The following is a 12,279-nucleotide window of genomic DNA, read 5'->3' as shown; positions in this document are numbered from 1 at the left end:
GTTGAGCTTTCAGCCAACTTTTTCACTCTCCTCTTTCACTTTCATCAAGAGGCCTTTTAGTTCCTCTTCACTTTCTGCCATAAGGGTGGTGTCATCTGCATATCTGAGGTTATTGATATTTCTCCCAGCAATCTTGATTCCAGCTTGTGCTTCTTACAGCCCAGAGTTTCTCATGATGTACTCTGCATATAAGTTAAATAAGCAGGGTGACAATATACAGCTTTGATATACTCCTTTTCCTATTTGGAACCAGTCTGTTGTTCCATGTCCAGTTCTAACTGTTGCTTCCTGACCTGCATACAGATTTCTCAAGAGGCAGGTCAGATAGTCTGGTATTCCTGTCTCCTTCAGAATTTTCCACAGTTTTTTGTGATCCACACAGTCAAAGGTTTTGTCATAGTCAATAAAGCAGAAATAGATGTTTTTCCGGAACTCTCTTGCTTTTTCCATGATCCAGCAGATGTTTGCAATTTGATCTCTAATACCTCTGACTTTTCTAAAACCAGCTTCAACATCTGGAATTTCACGGTTCACTTACTGCTGAAGCCACCCCATGTCTGAGGTCAGGGGTGGCAGCCGAGAGGAACTACCCCATGCCTGAGGCCAGGGACAGCAGCTGGGAGGAGAAACCCCACGTCCAAGGAGCAGTGGCTGCGAGAGCACAGGAGGGCCTAGAGGAGCTATTCCATGTTCAAGGTCAGGAGGGGCAGTGGTGAGGAGATACCCCTCATCTAAGGTGAGGAGCAGTGGCTGCACTTTGCTGGAGCAGCCATGAAGAGATACCCTACGTCCAAGGTAAGAGAAACCCAAGTAAGACGGTAGGTGTTGCAAGACGGCATCAGAGGGCAGACACACTGAAACAAAGTTAGGTCTAACTTAATGCAGATACCATTAAAGATAGTTCTTTTGTATATACAGTTACTAGAACAAGGGCTGCAGTATTTGAAACACACATGTATGTATAGATATGGGACTCCCTTCAAATTTCAATGAAACCAGTAGGATTATATTAAGAGAAGTAATCATCAGTAGATGAAGCTACAATATGGACATTCTTTACTCTGTATTAATAATTGAAACTTTTCTTTGGAAAAAAAGAATTGTTCAATATATTTTCTGTTAATTCCAGAAACGTAACTGAAAACTATTATGTGAATTTTTAAGAAATTAGTATTCCATTTTATACAAACATATTTAAAATATAGAATTTGTATTAGCCAATACAATTTTATAATATTTAAAGGACCAACATGCTGGGAGCCAGCGTGAGGAATTCCACCCGTGACAAGGTCTTGCGGCAGAGCTCTGATGGCAAGGCTAATCACACCTCAGGTTTTCCCCCTGGAATTTCCTGAGCATCCACCCCCCCCCCCAAAAAAAAGTAAGAATCTGCCTGCCTTTCCACTCTTCTGATATTCTCTGGAAAAAGTCAACTCAGGGCTTTAGTCTTCTGCATTTGAAAGGGATGTTTCAGTTAAACCCCCTCTGATAGCTCTCTAGCTTGCTTAACAGGTTCCCTGGACCTCTTACAGCTGTGAATTGCTTACAGCCCCCAAACTGCGAGAGGCACAAAGCTTAAAAGCATCTTAAAGATACAGAGCCTTTTCTAAAGAGTTAAAACTTATATTGGTAGAGGGTTTTCACTGTTGACTCAATGACTGCTGCCAGGCCTCCATATTCTTTACCTTTTAGGCACCTGGGAGGATGTTAATCAATGTAAATGGGATATGGAAAAAGATATATAGTAGTTCTGATGTTAGCAATACTAGACTTTTGAGTTAATTACTTCTCTTTGTTCTATATCACTGCACTCCTCTTGTGTCCTTGCTATGTAAGAATCTAACTTTATTTAGTGCTTTCTGAGAGTGGCACCAGACCTTGGGAAGATCAACACAAATAAGTCTTCTGGTTGACAAACCCTTATCAGAAAAAAAGGCTGTAAAATGTTAATTGGCCCTTTTTGGCCAGAAGATGATGTAAATCACCTAAGACTTGTGTATACAATTAGGTATGCAGAGAGAAAAGCCTGGTTTTGATAAGAGTCTGGGCTGCTAACGCTGCATAACTTTGTGTTACCCATTGATCTCTATGTATTTAAAAAAAAAAAAAAAGGTATAAAAGGGCTTTCTAGACAATAGGGGCCAGAGCCAGTCACTGGACTGGTTTCCCCCGTGTCTCCTCTTTACTCTAATTTCAGGCTGAATTCCCATCAGGAGCGGGGTGGCTCGCCATGTCTACTTACTTGTCCCGGCTTTTAAGATCCACGTGACGGGGAGCCCAAGGTGGGGCACCCCCTGATATTCAAATGGACACCGGTGGCCCAACGTAGATGGTGCAAGCTCCTTGTCTGGAACTTTGTTGGCCTTCCCCGTAAGCCAAGTTATTCAGCCTTCTTTCTCCACTTAATTTTCCTACTATACTATTGTTTCTTAATCTAATCTTATATTAATAAACAAATAAGTCTTTCCTCGCCAACACTGTCCACGCTTCAAATTCCCTGGATCCACCGGGGCTGGACCCTGGCACCAACATTTAATGTTTCTGTATCAAATTGCTCCTTTTCAAACATATTTTTTGGTATGAATAAGCTAAAATAAATAAAATTAAACATTTGCCTAGATTAAAAAAACTTTAGTTGCAGAATATGTTACTGTGTTATATAAATAAAGATAAAAACTTTTCACAATGAAATGTTACAAATATTCATACAGCAAGGTTCTAAAGTGTTGGATATGTTGACCTTTCAAATAAAATTTTTATTACAAATAAAGATGGAGCCATATTAACTTGCAGCAATGGTGACAATGAGACACATTCTCATCTGATCCTAAATTTAGTATGATAATTTTTTTCTGTAATTCAATAAAATTACCCTAGATTCAACAATTTTTTCTTTCACATTTTCTCAAGGTGCTATGAAGTTACTGTCTATATAGCTGTGGTAAACTCACAGAGCTAATTTTAATTTCATATATGAATAGTGCATTAACATGTTTCAAAATTCAAAAAATACAAAGGAGTATAATAATAATTTTCTGCTTCTGTTCCCAGCTGTACTCCCTGCTCATATAGTATAAATATTACTATTATTTGGTTCATGTCATTCCAGAGATATTTATTTCAAATAAAAGCAAGTTCATCTCTCTATGTCTTAATCTCACTCCTCATTATTTTTACACAAATGGTAACATACAAACCACACTCTTATATATCTACATTTTTCATTTAATATATTTTGGAGATTTTTCTAGATTCATGCATGAAGTACACCTTGATTCTATATTAAAAATGCACATTGTTCCATTATGCAAATATATCCTGTACTGTTAATTTATTTAATTAGCACTTTCTTCATGACTGCAATGGATAACTTTTTACATTAGCCATTTTGTACATGTTTAACAATATGTGTGTAATAAATTCCTTGAAGGAAATCGCTGGATATACTATTAAATGTAATTGTAGCTGGTCTACCTGATTTCCACAGATGTTGTGTCTGTTAATACTCTCTGTAGTACTCTTTAGTAATATAACAGAATCTATTACTCACCCTAAATTCAACATATCTTCACTAGTCTACAACTAATTCCTTTGGTTGCTCATTTCAAATTGTATCATCTTTGATAACTCATTTTCATTTATCCATCACAACAAATTAATCAGGCACTCTTGTTAGCTCGACCTTCATACTATACAGACAATTTGTCCCTTTTTACATGGCCCCTCTAATCCAAGGAGCCATCAACTCTGGTTTGGATAACTGCAATTGACCCTTTACTGGCCTCCCTATGTTAGTCTCAAGCCCCTACATTCCCCTCCTCTCTCTCTAGAACATCTGAGATGATTTTTTTTTTAATTTGTGCCTACTCATTACAAATTTCTTGCTAAAAACACTTCACTTGGTTGTAATGTCACTCAGAACATTTACCAAAGTCTTTAAAATGTGCCTTTGTATGATCTGAATATTTATAAAAAACAAATATAGCTATTGTACCTGTCGTGGGCCACCTGATTTTTATCTCCATTTATCTTTGACATCTGTTTCTTTTTCCTGTTTGCCTATGTAGATCTCCCTTCTGCCCATCGATGCACATGGCCTAAAAATTGATGCTTTGGTTCAGTTCTAGGATTCTGCAAAGAGCAGTCTATAACTTGATTAGTTTAAACTATAAGGAAAGAATCCTATTGGATTGCCTATATTGGGGAGGGAGTGTGGGTTTGGCATAAGCAATCTCTCAGCTGAGGATGTGGAGGCTACTTCCAAAAGAAGGAGCATGGATTTGGCAAGCATTTCTCATATGTCCACGATAGCCTGAAACATACTATTAAATAATAATCCTTTCCACGACTTTGACTTTTTTTTCAATTAAAACTTTCTCATGTCTTTATACAGCTCCCTCAGAGAACCTTTGCATTTTAATATGTCTTTATCTCAATAGAGCAAATGTCATAGGAAAATAAGGATTTGAAATAATTAAGTAGAAGAGAAATAGCCTTAAGGCTGGAGAAGTTTTGCTTAATTTTTTGTAACCTTCACTGACCATATGAGTTGATAGTCACTAAAATGACAAAATATGCTGTGTCTTATTTTCACAAATGTATAAGAACCTCATTAGCTTTTGCAGTATGGTTTTGATATAATGTTGCCTAGAGGTAGAGGGAATAAAAGAAGATGATCTTTTCAAACAATTTCTAATACTACTGCTTTAAATATAATTTTAAAAATGAAGGAAATGGCAACCCACTCCAGTATTCTTGTCTGGAAAATCCCATGGACGGAGAAGCCTGGTAGGCTACAGTCCATGGAGTTGCAAGAGTCAGACACGACTGAGTGACTTCACTTTCACTTTCTATTGTGAACTATTTAAAATAAACAGAAAGTATAAAGAATCATTAAATAAATCTCCACTTACTAGCTTAGAAAATAAACTACCACAAATACAGTTGAAATCCCCTCTGTTCTCTATGCAATTACTTTCCCCTTCAATTCTCCATATTTGCCCTTACCTGACATCAGTGTAATCACTATTCTGAATTTCTTTTTATTATACATTTTTTGAGAAGAAAAGACAATTGTTCATCATTATAGGTTTCCTTTCCTCTGCATCAATCTACTTCATCAGAATATATTTATATCCTCTCCCTTCTAATTAAGAACTATCTTTTCAAATTAGTTTTACTCACTTTTTACCATTAAAAAGCTTTATATATTGCAGATTCCTGTTGATGTATGGCAAAACCAATACAATATTGTAAAGTAATTAACTTCCAACTAAAATAAATAAATTTATATTTTATTTTTTTTATATTTTAAAAATAAATAAAAGGATCATATACTATGAAAAAGAAAAAAACAAAGATATGGCAATGCATTTCAATTTAGAAAAATAATGTCATCTATTGGTTATTGTTCTTTTTTGGCCTCAGCTTAAATGAAAGTAGAAGGGACTCAAATAGTTTATTGGACTGACTGAGATTTTCTTCCACTTATCAGGTGAGATATGATAACCCAGGAGAGGCAATAAGAGCAGTTGGTAATTAAAGTTTTTTTCTGTCCTAGGGGATAAATGAAATTTCTTATTCCAACACTCCATATAAAATATTATTTTCTTCCAGCATATGAGGATTTGGCTTTTATTTGTCTTTATTCTTTTGGTAAAAGTTGTACATTTTGGTTCTGTTTTGGTTTAAGGTATATATCATCATTGAAGGTTAAATTGTTTTGCATAAATATGTTGCATTATTTTAATTTTTGATTGCTCATTTACAAAATGGTTTCATTTAGAGCAATCCTTTTAGTATTAGTCCCTGCATTATTATTTTTAAATCCAAAACTCACTAAATCATTTCATTCATATTGCCATGATTTCTTTGACTTGGGAAAGTAAATCAGATTTCTATTTTTATATGTAACAAAAAGATGTTAAGAGAAAGGAAAAAATGCTGCTTTACAGTTATGAAGAATGATTTTTTTTTATTATTTTTGTAGTTATGTTCTGTAAAAGGCTATAACCAAGATATATTGTAGGCATTCTGAATTGGGATTTTCACATAAACAAGTCCTCATTTACTTTTGCTGTTTCTTTTTTTTCCACTTACAAGAAAAAATATCCTATTTTGCTACTATTTGGAAAGTTTATATTCAACATGCAATTTTCATTTTTGATCAGATAGACAAACTTTCCTCTTTTAAGGTTGTCAAAGATGAGTTTCCAGTTTGGCACATAAAAATCTTTGAATTCACCACTTTAACAAGTAAAAGGCTGAACAAACTGAAAAATCAACGATTCTTCTTAGATCTGTCAGAGAAGCAAAGTTACAGGGCAAACCACTGCCTCCAAAATTGGAGAGCCAAATAGGCTGATACAGAAAATTGTAATTTAGAAGAAGAGAAACTCACAAGCAGAAATGTGCTAGTAACTGCTACCAGGAAAGGAAAACTTGAACTGTAATTGATAAATTGCTGTAGGCTCATTGTGAAAACTCTGACAATTAAAAGTTCCATGGGGACCTAGTCATAGGTGTTATCCCTACACTTTTGTGAGTTTTACCACTATCAATTCTTCACAGTGAATACTTGATAAAAATCCCTGTTTGCTTCTGGTAGAGGGAGTGGACAATCATTTTGAAATATGTCAGAGCACTCTGTTCTTCTAAAGAAAGACTGCCCTCAGAATAAACTATTTTAACAGAATCCAACCTTCTGGGGTTTTATAAAAAGCTAACCTAAAAAGGGGGATATAAATACCCAAGTTTAACTTTTCTTAGCCTTTCATGTGGGGAAAGGGAAACACCTGACTTCAGTCCCCTCTAGTGATCCTTTTCCATGTAAGAGTGGGAAAAATAAAACTAGTAGCATTACTGAAGTTCACAGTCCAAGTACACAGGCTCAACAAAGGACAGACCTAATCATAGGATTATAAAATGCTTCCATTGTCCACATAGCTTACCTCTACATTACTAAAGGAATATTTACATCTATTTGTATCTTTTACCAAGTACATAATGCCTTCATTTCAAAAAGAAAATTAAAAGGCATACAAAAGGCAAAAAAAACATAGTTTGAAGAGACTAAACAAGCCTCAGACCCAGAGTCAGATATAGTAGGAATGTTGAAACTTCCAGACCAGGAATTAAAAAACAAAACTATGATCAATATGTTGAGTGCTTTAATGTAAAAAGTAGACACACATGCAAGAATAAATGGATAATATAAACAGAGAGATGGAAATTCTAAGAAAGAATCATAAAGAAATACTAGCAATCAAAAGCACTGTAACAGAAATGAAGAGTGTATTTTATGAGGTCATTAGTTGACTCGGACATCGCTGGGAGAAAAATCCCTGAGCTTGAGAATGTTACAGTGGAAACTTACAAAGCTGAAAAGCAAAGAGAGGAAAAAAAAAAAAAAAACAGAATAGAGTCTATAAGAGCTGTGAGACAACTGCAAAATGAGTAACACATGTGTAATTGGATTATAAGAAGAAATAAAGGAACATAAATATTTCAAGTGATAATGTTTAAGCATTTCTTCAAAATTATGTCAGATATGAAACACAAGCTTCAGGAACCTTAGAGACGACCAAGCAGGATAAATATATAAACAAAACAAACAAGCTGTCTGTTTTTGTAAACAAGACAAAAACAAAACAAACTGTACCTAAACATATCATATTAAAACTTCCAAACTTCAAAGATAAAGAAAAACTTTGAAAAAAGCTAGATGGAAAAAACACCTTATTTATAGAGGAGAAAAGGTAAGAATTTCATGCAACTGCTCCTTAGAAAACATGCAAACAGGAAAAAAGTGTAGTGAAATGTTTAAAGTGATAAGAAGAAAAACTCAAGAACCTAGAATTCTGTATCCTACAAAAAATATCCTTCAAAATTGAAGAAGAAATGAAGCCTTTCTCAGACAAAAAAAGCATTGAGGGATTTGTTGCCAATAGATATGCTTTTTGAAAATATTAAAGGAAGCTTCAGAGAGAAGGAAAATGGTATAGGTGAGAAATATAACTATACATAAAGAAATAAATAATTTTATGTTGTTTTTCTACATGTATAATTGAATAAATGAAGGTAAAATTAAAAAAAATACTCTATATGTTATATATAGATTTATGTTTACTTATGTATACATGGAATAAATGACAGTAATAATACAATGGAAGAGAGGGATGAATTAAAAACATTTTGTTATTATATGGTACTTTCACTACATATGAAGTGGTATAGCATTATTTAAAATGGATTTGGATTGGTTTGGATTGATAATAACTGTATATTACAAACTTTAGGGCAAACACTAAAAAAAGTTTTAATGCTGGCAATGATTTTTTAAATATGACACTTAAAGCACAAGTAAAAAAAATAAAAGTGGGACTACATCAAAATAAAATGCTTCTGCATAGCAAGAGAAAAAATTGACAAAGTTTAAAAAAAAAAAAAAACTATAGAGGGGCAGTCCTAAGATGGCAGAGGAATAAGACAGGGAGACCACTTTCTCTTCCACAAATGCATCAAAAGATCATTTGAATGCTGAGCAACTTCCACAAAGCAAGTTCTGAATGCTGGCAGAGGACACCAGACACCCAGAAAGGCAGCCCATTCTCTTTGATAGAAGGTAGGACAAAATGTAAAAGACTAAAAGAGAGACAAAAGAGTTAGGGACGGAGACCTGTCCTGGGGAGGGAGTCGTGAAGAAGGAGAAGTTTCCAAACACCAGGAAACCCTCTCACCAGCAGGTCTGTGGGGAGTTTTGGAATCTCAGTTCAGTTCAGTTCAGTCACTCAGTCATGTCCGACTCTTTGCGGCCTCATGAATCACAGCATGCCAGGCCTCCCTGTCCATCACCAACTACCAGAGTTCACTCAGACTCACGTCCATCGAGTCAGTGATGCCATCCAGCCATTTCATGCTCTTTTGTCCCCTTCTTCTCCTACCCCCAATCCCTCCCAGCATCAGAGTCTTTTCCAATGAGTCAACTCTTCGCATGAGGTGGCCAAAGTACTGGAGTTTCAGCTTTAGCATCATTCCTTCCAAAGAACACCCATGGTTGATCTCCTTCAGAATGGACTGGTTGGAGCTCCTTGCAGTCCAAGGGACTCTCAAGAGTCTTCTCCAACACCGCAGTTCAAAAGCATCAATTCTTTGGTGCTCAGCTTTCTTTATAGTCCAACTCTCACATCCATACATGACTACTGGAAAAACCGTAGCCTTGACTAGACGGACCTTTGTTGGCAAAGTAATGTCTCTGTTTTTCAATATGCTATCTAGGTTGGTCATAACTTTTCTTCCAAGGAGTCAGCATCTTTTAATTTCATGGATGCAGTCACTATCTGCAGTGATTTTGGAATCTCAGATGGCAACATACCTGGGAGGGAAAAACAAAACAAAACACAGATTACAAGCCTTAACTGCAACTCCCAATGGAGAAATAGCCCAGATGCTCAGGTCTGCCACCAGTAAGTGGGGGGAGGTGCAGGTTGCATACTTAGGGTAAGGACAGGGCCTGAATGCCCTGAGGACAATCTGAAGGAGCTAACATGAGATAGCAACTCAACCTGTGGGACAGAGACAGAGAAAGAAGAGAGAGAGAGCTTTCATGTGAAAAGCTCTAACCTAAGGCAAAGCCTGGCTGGTTCACAGATAAAAAGGATTGAGAGAATACCAAAGGAGAACTAGCCTGCTGTGGACTGGCCATCCCCCACGAGAGGCAGAGATGCAGGTGGGCCACAGCCAGAGCTGGAAGGCAAGAGGCAATCTTGGCCCCAGAGATAGCACCCACCACCAAACTGTGAGAAGGCTCCCAGTTGCTAACAAAGTGTTTCTGGGATCCTGGACAGTTGACGCCTGCCAGGAGGGTCGCAGCCTGAGATCGGCCCCCCGAGGAGACACTGCACATCCGACAGGGCACTCTCGTGGCGCACCCAGGAAACCAAGCAGCTGGGGCCAGGGGCTGATTAAGACACACCGCCCACCTGGGACAGTGCACTTCCCAAGCACCTGGTCGCCTGAGCTCCTCGGACCTGGGGAAGACACAAAATGCAGGCCCAACGAGTTCTGTGCCTTTGTGGAGTACCCAAAAACCTGAACCTGAGCGGCTTAGACCTGGGAAGTGCACAAAACCCAGGGCCTGCTTTGGAAAGTTCCCCTTCAGAGCAACCTGGAGCCTGAGCAGTGTAGACAGGGAGAGCACACATGCTGTGAGTGGGGGCAAACCCAGTGTGGTCCATACACTGCGAGGACTCCCCACACAAGCCAGTGATATTTTTTTTGCAGTGTTCATCCCTCCCTGCAGCACAATTGAACAAGTGAGCCTAAATAAATGACCACCTTCCTACCCTTGTGTCAGGGTGGAAGTTAGATACTAAAGAGACCTGCAGACAGAAGAAGCAAAAATAAACAGAGGGAACCATTTTAGAAGTGACAGGTGCAACAGATTAAAACCCTGTAGTCAGCACCAAATACAATGGAAGGGCCTATAGATCTTGAGAAGTATAAGATGGAACAAAGAACTATCTGAAACTGAACTGATCCCACACTGCCCACAACAGCTTCAGATAAATCCCTAGATATATTTTTACTATTATCATTTTTTAAAATGTTTAATTAAAAAATTAAGTCCTTTATGAATCCTTTAATTTTCATTTTTACAAACTATTATTACCTTGCACAGAGATGGCAATGGCACCCCACTCCAGTACTCTTGCCTGGAAAATCTCATGGATGGAGGAGCCTTGTGGGCTGCAGTCCATGGGATCATGAAGAGTTGGACAGACTGAGCGAGTTCACTTTCACTTTTCACTCTCATGCATCGGAGAAGGCAATGGCACCCCACTGCAGTACTCTTGCCTGGAAAATCCCATGGATGGAGGAGCCTGGTAGGCTGCCATCTTTGGGGTCACCCAGAGTTGGACATGACTGAAGTGACTTAGCAGCAGCAGCAGCAGCATTACCTTGCAAAAAAATAAATATATATACTTTAAAAGCAAACCTAATATATATATTTTTATAATTTTTGTGATTTTGCTTTGTTTTTTTTAATAGTGTGTTTTTGAGAGTCTAGCCTCTACTCTAGATTTTTAATGTTTGCTTTTTGGTATTTGTTATCAATTTTGTACCTTTAAGAATCTAATCTTCAGTACCCATTTTTACTTAGGGGTGTGATTACTGGCTTGATTGCTCTTTCCCCTTTTGACTCTCCGTTTTCTCTCCCAGGTTACCTCTATCACCTCCTTCCCCCTTTCTCTTCTCTACTTAACTCTGTGAATCTCTCTGGGTGTTCTGGGCTGTGGAGACCACTTAGGGAACTGATTACTGACTAGCTTGCTCTCTCCCCTTTTGATACCCCCTCTTCTTCTCCTGGTCATCTCTATCTTCCTCTTCTCCTCCCTCTTCTCTCCTCCATGTAACTTTGTGAACCTCTCTGGGTGTCCCATACTGTGGAGAATATTTTCACCATTAACCTAGAAGTTTTATCATCGGTGCTATATGGATGGAGAAATCTTGAGTCTACTGTGAGAATAAGACTGAAAGTCAGAGACAGGAGGCTTAAACCCAAGACTTGAGAACACCAGAGAACTCCTGACTCCAGGGAACATTAATCGACAAGAGCTCATCCAAAAGCCTCCATACCTACACTGAAACCAAGCTCCACCCAGGAGTCAACAAGTTCCAGAGCAAGACCTGTCACTCTAATTCTTCAGTAACGCAGGAACATAGCCCTGAGCATTAAAATACAGGCTGCCCAAAGTCACATCAGACCCACAGACACCTCAAAACACACTACTGGACACTTAATTGCACTCCAGAGGGAAGAGATATATCTTCACCCACGAGAACACCAATACAAGCTTCCCGAACTAGGAAACCTTGACAAGCCACTAGTCCAACCCTACCCACAGGGAGCAACCTCCACAGTAAAAAGGAACCACAAACGTCCAACCTACAGAAAGGTCACACCCAACAGAGCAATCTGAACAAAACAAAAAGGCAGAGAAGTATTCAACAGGTAAAGGAACATGATAAATTCCCACCAAATAAAACAAAAGAGGAGGAGATAGGGAGCCTACCTGGAAAAGAACTCAGAATAATGATAGTAAAGATGATCCAAAATCTTGAAAACAAAATGGAGTTACAGATAAATTGACTAGAGACATGGATTGAGAAGATTCAAGAAATGTTTAACAAGAACCTAGAAAAAAAAATTAAAAAAAAGAGTCAATCAATAATAAATAATGCAATACCTGAGATCAAAAGCATTCTGGAGGGAATGAA

Source organism: Oryx dammah, unplaced genomic scaffold, assembly GCF_014754425.2.
Source record: "Oryx dammah isolate SB20612 unplaced genomic scaffold, SCBI_Odam_1.1 HiC_scaffold_23, whole genome shotgun sequence".
Lineage (NCBI taxonomy): Eukaryota > Metazoa > Chordata > Mammalia > Artiodactyla > Bovidae > Oryx > Oryx dammah.
Note: the sequence above shows the minus strand (reverse complement) of the source record.